The sequence below is a fragment of the Cajanus cajan genome, chromosome 2 (assembly GCF_000230855.2).
Source record: "Cajanus cajan strain Asha chromosome 2, NIPB_CcT2T_4, whole genome shotgun sequence".
Taxonomy (NCBI): domain Eukaryota; kingdom Viridiplantae; phylum Streptophyta; class Magnoliopsida; order Fabales; family Fabaceae; genus Cajanus; species Cajanus cajan.
The window spans coordinates 50,898,658-50,908,353 of record NC_138518.1 but is presented as its reverse complement, the minus strand read 5'-3'; the positions used below and the strand labels follow the sequence as shown (position 1 = coordinate 50,908,353).

Sequence of the window (9,696 nt, the reverse complement as noted above, 5' to 3'; positions counted from 1 at the left end):
GGTTGACGACTCTCTATTCTTGGTTGCAGTAGATGAATTTAATTTCAGAAATGTCGTGAGCAGCAGGGCGGTTGAGAAATTATGTCTGCCCACTACAAATGGACAAGCAATGATTAAATTCTCTATTGGAACATATGAAGATGAAGTTCTTTGTGATATTGCCCCCATGGAGACATGCCATATGTTATTAGGGAGGCCATGGTTGTATAATAAAATTATAAATCCTGAACGACCTTCTATTTCTTTTGTGCATGGTGGACGAAGGATTAAGTTGATATGTCTATCATCCGACGATGTACATGAGGATCAACTGAAATTGAAAATAAAGATAGAAAAAGAAAGAGAAGAGAAGAGGAGAGTAGAAGATGAGATACATAGAGAGGAAGATGACAACTCTAACGTTACATTTTCTTCTTTTGATGTGTCAAATTTACAGGAACAAGAGGACAAGTTTTCTTGTTTGAAGAAGCATGTAAACATCATTCCTAATGCACCTTTATACATTCAGTCCACCTTTCAAAATAAAATTCAAGAGACCTTGCACCTGGAAAATGGAGTTGATTTGTTGTTTGAAGTTACTATTTTCCAAAGCTGCCACTTGAATGGGATTCAATTCCTATTCATTGAGTACGTTTGCGGTTATGAGTTTGAAGAGGTTTTATTTGTTTCATTGATGATTAATAACTTACCAACAGGTGAAGCTAGAGATGGATACAAGCGAGATGTCTTCGACCCAGGAGGAAGCATTTACGTTTCGGCACTAGTTAGTGAATTAAATAAATTAGGAAATAAATAAAGTCTAAAGATTCGGGACGAATCTTCTCAAAGAAGGAGGGTATGATGTGAATTAAGAAGAAGCAATAATGGACTAGGAATTTAAGTAGTTTGGGACTGAATAATTAATAAGTTCATTATCTTATTTTTAATGTAATTTTCGTTTTATTTTATTTTATTAAATAAATATGATAGGTTGCCTTGCCTTTTAGGTTGCTAAGGGGAAATAAATGCTAGTGGGAATTTATTGCTTAGTTAGTGGGCTAGTGAAGAGTCAATATTAAGTGTTAGTGGGAATTTATGTCATCTTGCCCATCTAAGCTTATAAATAGGAACCATTTGTAAAAGTTTGGGGAGAAAATGAATTATTCAGAATTTGGATATTTTTCCAATTGAGAGGATTTTCTCTCTCTAGGTTCTTAGGAACTACTTTTGATTCTTATCCTTGAATTTCCTAATTCAAAGTGGCGAATCTTCCTCAACTTATCAATCTTTAGGGATTGTGGCGTTGTTCTTCCATTTCTTACCTCAATCCATATTTTTTTCTTTTAATTTCTTAATTATGAGCTTTCCAACCTAGATAGATCCGTAAAACGAATCCATCCCTCTGGGTTCATATCAATAAGTATATTCAAGATTCACAGAACCCAAGATCATGGACATAATAAAAAAAATGATAACAGTGTGATAAGGAGTTCGATCGAAAGATGAGGACTTTTAAGCCTTTTTACTAACTTAAAAGAAGGAGACACTTTAAGGAAAAAGGATTCACACTAGAAATACAACACTTCTAAAGAAAATAGAGTCAACAGAACTACTTAGTACTCCGATTACGAGATCATCCTTGTAGTCAAAATAATAAGTAATTTAGAACTAAAGAATAAATGTGTATATGATTGATAGAATATAAATTGACTCTTATTTTTTTTTTCTTCTAATTTTCTTACTTTAATTAATGATGTTATTTTAAGTGAAGTAAAAAATATTTTAAAATTAGAAGGAAAGTGTATGTCATCAAAACAAAATTTAGGAGAAATGAGCACAATCTTCTCTTAATTAATCATCTAATACTATTAATTAATTCTTGATGTAATTTTTAATCAGACTCAATGTTTTTGATTATTTTTTTTAATGAAACATGTTGATTATTAACGTGATACGTAAATACTGTCACATCTATAGTTAATAGTATATCACATTAATAATTAATATGTCATATCAATATTAATTAATATGTTAGAAAATTAATTGACAAGTAAATTAATTAAATTTTTAAAATTTTAAAATTAAATGAGTGCAAAATAAATTTTTAATATAATTTATCTATGTTAAAATACTTTAAATTAATTTTAATCTTAATTATTTATTTAAATTATATGATCGAAATATTGTATTACCTTTTCATCTTTTACTTAAAAAAAAAAAACATTTCAGTGTTCTTTTATCATTCGCTAAGAAATGGAACAATATTTTGAGTCTTTTAGATAAAGTTTAAAAGTTCTGTTTTAACTTTTAATCTTCTAAATATATTCTTTATTTTTAAGTAGATAAACCCTTAAAAAAATTACTTTTAACTTAAGTGTAAACAGTAAACAAACACTTAACATTTCCTATTTTTACAAAAAAAAAAAAAAAACAAACACTTGATAAATATCCGTAAACTCTTCTACGATAAATAAATAAATAAAAATTATTCATGGCAAAAATTTCCAAGAAAATAAGTATATAGAAATTCTTCCGCATTAATTTATTTTTAATTTATAAATAAATTATTTTTTGCAAAAAAAACTTTTTTTTTCTATATTGTTACTTTAGAAGTAGTTATCGAAACAAATTATGATTTCTGTTCCAAACTGGGACATTCGGATCAACCTGCAGTGACCAGTATTTCCTTACAACATCTTCCGACATTTGTGGAATAGGTTGCATAAATTCCTGTAGCTGTATGGGAAAGTAAAGATATGTCTCTAATTTGGAACTGGACCAGAGATTCAATAAATGTAAGAATTATACTTTTATTTCCCAGTAAATTTTTTACTTATGAGACTAAAATTATAAAATGTTGAAAATATATATATACTACCCATGTATTAATTATTTGTACAACTTTTTTATAGAATATAATTAAATTTATATGTTATTTAAGATTTTTATAAGATGTTAAATCATTGAGCTAATTATAATATAAATCGATAAAATAATTTTTTTGGTGTATTTTTATTTTTAAATTCTTAGATATCCGCAAATGGCTATGGATACCCCCAATTTATCCATAGAGGATTTTTGCATAGGTACTATACCCCAGCAGGAATAAGATTCCACACAACAGTAACACATGCCATATGTGTGTCATTTCCCTACCAATACTCTTGTTTTGACCACAGACTTGTGCTTTTTGCATCATAACCTTTCAAGTTTTAAAGGGCTAAATAATACCAATAAACAACCTAAAAAATTATAGAAGCCGCTAAGGTATACAGTCTAAAAAGAAAACCATTTAGGGCATGTTTGGATAGAAATATCTGCAAGTGTACCTACTTAAAAAAATTGAAATAAATGTTTTTATGAGTTAAAACTAATTTATGTATAAATTAAAAATAAAAAATTTAGAAGTTAATAAGTGTAACGTAATAAATTGGTTCAGAGTTTAGTGGATGCTAGAGAGGAGAGTATATAAGGTTTTCTCTGAAAAGGGAGCTTCATAAGTTCATTTTTAAAGAAATTCTAGAGACAAGTTTTAAAGAGAAGGACTCTAAATTCGTGAGCTTCTTTCTCTCCCAAATTTTTCTGTTTGGTTCTTTTTCTTCTCTAAATCACTAATACCTTTTGACTTGTTTTAAAGGGCTAAATAATAACAACCAAACAACCTAAAAAATTATAGAAGCCGCTAAGGTATACAGTCTACAAAAGAAAACCATTTAGGACATGTTTGAATAAAAATATACGCAAGTGTATGTACTAAAAAAAAAATTGAAATAATTAATATTTTTATGAGTTAAAACTAATTTATGCATAAGTTAAAAATAAAATTTTTAGAAGTTAATAAAAGAGAGTCTCTTTAAAATAACTTATCCATAAATTAATTATAATAATTTATTAAATTTTCTCTCTCTCTTAAATATTTTTAAAAAAATTTATAAAAGCAAACTATTAGTTCTAAAAAAAAATCAATAGCAAAGGTTTGATCTTGTGTTTCTAGTCAACATCATCAACTCTATACAGCGGAGATCGTAATTAATTAGGTTTTACTGCTATATTTATTAGTTAATTTAGTGTTTACATATATATATATATGAGGAGAGATCATTTTATTTCAGGAATAAGTTCAATAACTCATTTTACATCAAATTTTAATAATTCAACCGTTCAATTTAAAATTCTTAATACATAGATCAAATCTACAAATTTTTAAAAGATTTGAAAATCATTTGATACTTCATTTCATTAATTCAAATTGACGGATAATCATAAAATCATTTTATACATTGATTCGAATTAATGAAACGAAGTATCAAATGATTTTCAAATTTTCTAAAACTTTGCAAATTTGATCTATGCATTAAGAACTTTAAATTGAACGGTTGGATCGTTGAAATTTGATGTAAAATATGATTTATTAAACAGAGTAAGTCTAAGTAGACTTACTCCTAGAGTAAAAGGATCTCTCCTCTCTATACATACATATATATATATATATATATAAAATTTGAAAATAATTTGATGCTTCGTTTCATTAATTCAAATTGACGGATAATCATATGTATTAAAATTATTTTATACATTGATTTGAATATAATAAGTTTAGGTAGACTTTTTTCTAGAATAAAATGAATCCCTCCTTTTATATATATATATGAAAGAATTAAACTCAGTAATAAAAAATTACAACAATTTATATATATTAGCTAGTCAATTATCTAAACTAAATTATCTTGGCTGTTAAACTTTTGTGCTAATTGTATAAACTTAAAAGAAATACAATATACATTAATTAGAGATTCTTGAAGTCAGCTGGGGATAAGGTTCGCTAAAATCAAGAGAAATGTCATATAATTATTAAATTAAGGTGTGAAATTTGACAAAATATATCAAATTTCGCATTTCTTAATCTAATGGATAAAACTTTATGACTTTTTTTTTTTTACTACTTTAGAACTCAAAATTAATTTTAACGTTTTCAATAAAATTTTACATATTTTTATGATGAATATAAAAGAACAAAGAATAATAAAATTCAATTTAATTAACAAATTATTTGCAAGTCTTTAATATCAAATTTGTAAACTTGTGCTTGACTCATTTAAATTGTTGAGTTTAATTTCAAACTGGAATTTGTTTATAAAAAAAGAGTTTATTACAGATAATTCAGCTCATTTATACCTTTAATATCATATATTTAATAAGGCATTTTATAAGTAAATATTAAAATATATAATTTTACCTATAATAAAGAAAAACAAAGATGCATGAACACTTCAAAAGAGAGGACGCGGACTGCCTGCAGTAGGAGGGAAAATGAAAGTTCAATTTCTAGCTTTCTACCCGTCTAAAGTAATAAAATATGAGAAGAAAAATTTTTTAACTCTTGGATCCTAACTGTAAGGTGATAAAAATAAGATATAAATTAGTAAATAATATAAAATAATAGATATCATTTATAATAATAAATAAAAGAGATATCTTCTCTCTCATTTGTTTTAGTCTTCATTTTTAATGAAATTATTTTGTTCTTTAAATGATAATTTTTATTAAATAACTTTACATTATACTTTTATTACAAATGAAAACTTTCATTAAATAATTGTACATGATACAATTATTCCTAAAATTATTATTTGTTTATAAAAAATAAAAGAGACACATGAAATACTTCGCCTCCATTGGTATGTCATTATTGAAGTAATTTGTTAATAATATTATATATAAAATTTTATTAGGATTTTTTTTATCGAGTGTGAAATTTGATATAGCATAATTAGTGTTAAATGATAATAATGCAACAAAAATTAATAGTTAAAAGTTAGTTATAAGCTTTGTACTCATTGTGGCCGCAACAATCACACAATATACATGTTTCATAAAACATGATTTTTCACCTTGGTTCAAGTCTAAGAAGAATATTAACATGGCAACTGGTCTTGACAATATATCAAAACATAATTGTTTATGGTAAAAAAACGTTTAAGGGTTCTTTTTATTCGAACTAGCACGTAAATGGTTTCAATTTAGGATTTTTGATTTAAGAACAGGAAAAGGAGTGAACAACTTTAGTAATTACTTGTTTCTAAAGATTCTTCCATAATTAACAAGCAATAATTTTCAGATATGTAAATACTAAGATGAACAGAATGGATAATAATGATATTTGCAATACGAATCATGGTTAATTGGCATACTGTTCCATAATTACAATGTCAAAGTGATGCAATTTTGTAGATTACAAGGGAGAAATTTAAATAGCTACACTAATTCTACTCCTAGAAAGCAAGAAAAAAGGCCAGGAGTTAATCATACCCAAAAACGATTCTATGCACGAAAGCCATATGCGCAGGCGGAGAGTGCTTGAGAATTTAGTTTTAACAGTATGAGTTTTTCCGACCTTGTGCATGAGATGAATACTCCTATTTATAGACTAACTAAATAGCGGTTAAAATTTAAGCTTGTGTATTGTGGGGTGTAACCGCTATCCACTATGCTTGATGTGGGTAGGAGTTATGCAACTTCTCCGTATGTAACTTCTTCTAACCGCCTTTCCCACGTGTTCTATTTTTCGATCTGTGCTTTAGTAACCGCTCTAGTGCACCCGTTAGGTATCTTCGATCATTGTTCAACTAACTGTTTTAAGGTAATTACTCTATTCGGAATCCTTCAGTTATTCCACTTTTCGACCACTTTTCCGTTCAATTTGGCTCATTGATTCGAGTATGTTTTCGTGTACAGATATACTTTCCTTGACCCTTATGAGTGTGCTTTTCGAGTCGTTTGATCTTCGAGTAAGCCCAACAAATGCCCCCCTAGGAATTCAATCTTGATGTGCATACTGTTCCGGCAAGTTGAATTCCTGTCGAGAGTTATTTTTTGAATTCTCATCGAATAGCTTCAAATGGTGACTTTACATTTCTTCGATGAAAACCTTCTCTGATCTATATTAAATGCAAGTGACCGTTTGATGAGACATTGATGGTCTTGACGGCGCGTGTTCACTCTGCTCCATAAATTTGTCTTTGAAGAAAACGGTTTTGGCGGCTTGATTTGAATTGATGTGAGTTGGCATTTGAATTGAATTAACCTGGACCCGTTTTTGACCTAAGGCCCATTTACCTCATTTAGGACTCTCTTTTACCCTAGAGTAAATTATCTTCACCGCTTCACTTGCTTTTGCGCACAAGTTTGTCACTTTCTTCTGCTTCTTGGTAGCCTCCTTCTCCGGTGATCTTGCACGTTTCTTCATTTATCCCTTCTTATCCATGGCTTCCTCTGCTGCCTCTACTTCTGCTGCTGTAGCTTCCTCAATGTCTCCTACTACCACCACTTCTTCTCCTATTTTGACTGCTACTACTTCTGCTGCCATGACCACCACTGCCTTAACTACTATGGCCACTGCAACTTCAACCCAAGCGGGTCTCTTGCTCATGACTGATGCCCAAGTGCACAAGGTCAAAGACGGGAACGACACCTTTGTCCCTATTCCCGGCATGGAAGAAGCAAGCCTTAAAATCTATCAATCACAGGTACTCCTTCCTTTCACTCTTGCCGATGGTAATACTCATGCTTTTTTAGGCCCCTTTATAGGTCAAAACAAGAAAACTTTTGGAAACACTCTGTTACCTGAAGACGAGTCCTCCTTACCCTTCATATACTCTTCAGAAATAGATCTATCTTTGTTTACCGATACCGCTAAGATTTTTAGGGCTTTTCCTGTAACGACCCACCCTAGGCCGTCACATCAATAACCAACCAAAATAAAATAATATAAAATAAAGAAAATAGAGCAAAAGCCAGCTATGCTAGAGTGTAATTATACAATAACATATAAATTGTTTCCAAAATATATAATATAATCTTCTATAGCAGAGTCATCATCCTTAGTAAAGTTATACAGTAATCCAAAAAGATAATATAATTACAATGTCATGAAAACATCAAAATAAGACACCCTAGGTGCTGGTCAAGCTCTAAACCTAGCCACTTCTCAAAGCAGCTATCCAAAAGACTCCTTGTTATCCCAAAGCCTCATACCTGATCTGCTCCCCCACATAATGAGATCATCACAGTCCACATCATGGAAATATAAGGGTTAGCACATATAAAACCAATCATAGTACATCATAATAAAATATCATTAAACAGATATTTATCCACAGTATTTATCCAGACCAACAAGTCATTTTCAAGCTAAATATAGACCAACCCAAAATATAATGTATACACGTCCATGCCAATGTATACATATTTTATGATAATAAAATAATCCATAACCAATGTATACAATCCATACCATATGTATACATATTCCATATCCAAAACAAAGTCACACCACTGTATAATCCATGATGTAACCAACACATCCAAACCAAATGTTGGCCTCAACACCATCCAAACCAAGTGTTGATACGGTGAAACATGTCAGCAACCCATGTCCCACGCCTAACCTCTCATGAAAAATATACAGTTGGATTACGTCGTCACGTAACCTTGGTGGGGCCACCTCATCCATCGGTATGACTCGGCCTAGACCCATACCGGTAGCAAATAGAATACTTAGAGGAGTACTTCAGAATCCACCTAACATCTGAAGTGGTTTATTATACAACCTTTGGAAAAGTTCCACATTGGAATCCTCACCATGGGATTCCCAAATTCCATATTTTTCCAAAGATTATATCCTGATCTCACCAAGAGATCTAATCCATACCATAACTTTACTCCTTTAAGTCCTATTTACTTTTCCAAACCACATACACATAGCATATTCCATAATTAAACATAACCATAACCATGCCAATTTGTCAATATAATAATAATATAAATAATTAAATATCCAAAACAACCATCAATTGATCCAAATTATATTATGTGAAATGAAAATCTCCACATAAAATAACATATTAAAATTATACTATTCCTATCATGCTCATATATACTAGATTAATTTTATAAGCACTACCCTTACTTGGATAAACCTGAACTGAAACTCGGGCAGAACCTTCTCCTCTTTCTTGCTTAAACAAGAACCGAAACTCGGGCAGAACCTCCACCTCTCTCCTTAAGCAAGGACCGAAACTCGGGCAGAATCTCCTCTTCTCCCTCCTCTTTTCTCTCCCCTGGCAGAACCTCCTCTACTGGATTCCTCTTTCTCTCTCCTCTTTTCTTTTCTTTCTCTCTCTCTCTCCCTTCTCTTTCTCTCTCTCTCTCTTCTCTTTCTCTCTCTCTAAGATTTTCACTTCCCTCAGTATATATTTTTTTTCACCCCCCTGGCCCCTATTTATAGGCAACCAGAGTCACCCGGAACGGCCCGTATTGAATTCGGAACGGCCCCTTCCGAATCTTTCAAATGTACGCAAATATTTAAACTGGAACGACCCGTTCCAAAATCGGAACGGCCCGTTCCCAAAAAGCAGAACGGCCCGTTCTAAAATCAGAACGGCCCGTTCCGAGACTCATCCAGAACGGCCCGTTCTCCTTCCGGAACGGCCCGTTCTGGACCCGTTCTCACTAAAAAAATTTAGTATAATTTTTAAGCTTGGAACGGCCCGTTTTGCTTTTGGAACGGCCCGTTCCAAGTTACCAAAACACCCCTTAAATTTTTTTAAAATTGCGAAAATGCCATTAGTAATAAAATTATAAGAATACCCCTATACCTTTATAAAATTTACGAAAATGCCATTGATAATTAATAATAATAAAAATGGGTATTACATT

General features: G+C 30.7%; 1 long non-coding RNA gene across 1 annotated transcript; it reads right to left on the bottom strand.

Moving 5' to 3' along the window:
• Positions 1-7,827: 7,827 nt before the first annotated feature.
• LOC145955296 (uncharacterized) lies at positions 7,828-9,242 on the bottom strand. Its single transcript, XR_014431924.1, has 3 exons — positions 9,109-9,242; positions 8,948-9,069; positions 7,828-8,018 (listed from the first exon to the last, which is right to left on the bottom strand). It is a non-coding gene; the product is annotated as an uncharacterized LOC145955296 (long non-coding RNA).
• Between the last annotated feature and the right edge of the window lie 454 nt (positions 9,243-9,696).